Source organism: Molossus molossus, unplaced genomic scaffold, assembly GCF_014108415.1.
Source record: "Molossus molossus isolate mMolMol1 unplaced genomic scaffold, mMolMol1.p scaffold_m16_p_7, whole genome shotgun sequence".
In the NCBI taxonomy this organism is placed as follows: Eukaryota; Metazoa; Chordata; class Mammalia; order Chiroptera; family Molossidae; genus Molossus; species Molossus molossus.
Window position 1 is genome coordinate 111,494,484 of NW_023425401.1, and position 659 is coordinate 111,495,142.

The 659-nt window shown below is 59.0% G+C and overlaps 1 pseudogene; it reads left to right on the forward strand.

Annotated features, from left to right (window-relative positions):
• The first annotated feature begins 282 nt into the window (after positions 1–282).
• On the forward strand, positions 283–432 carry LOC118620617 (annotated as a pseudogene).
• Positions 433–659: the final 227 nt, after the last annotated feature.

The following is a 659-nucleotide window of genomic DNA, read 5'->3' on the forward strand; positions in this document are numbered from 1 at the left end:
CTCATTGCCTCCGCAGGCCGGTCGGCGCCTGAGTCCCCGCACAGGGAGGGCACCGTCACCTCTGTCTGCTGTCCCCAGGGCACTGTCCATCCCCACGCTCTGTCCTGGGGGGCCTCCTTGCCCCGCCCCCCTGCCAACGCGGCAGTTCCCCAATCTTCCCCACAGGACCCCTTTCCCCTCCGAAAAGTCACCGAGGACCCCAGGAGCTGTTGTTCAGTCTATGGACATGAAAAATCAAAACCGCGAGAAACATGGACTCAGTCATTAAAAAATCCCCATGAGACGCTTCCCCGGCAGGGGAGACACCGTGGTCACGGGGTTCCCAGGGCAAGGCGCCTACTGCACTCGGGGTGCGCTGACCCCGCAGCCCCCACAGGCGGGGAGCCCCACTGCATCCTTCGTGGTAGTGGGGGGCGGTGTCCCCCCCCCCCACATAACAATAAGAAATCTGTTACACCAATACCCCTGTTTAGTAGAAGTAGCAACATTCTCCCAAACACCGAAAGTTTGGCGAGCAGGGGGGTGCTGATTTATTTCTACTGGTTGATGTCCAGCTTACAGGATGGCCGGTCCTCACGCTGGCTTCCGGGTGTCATCTTTTCCTTTCTTTAAACGAGAAAGGCAGCTTTTGTTGGGTATTCTTCCCACAGTGCGCCCAC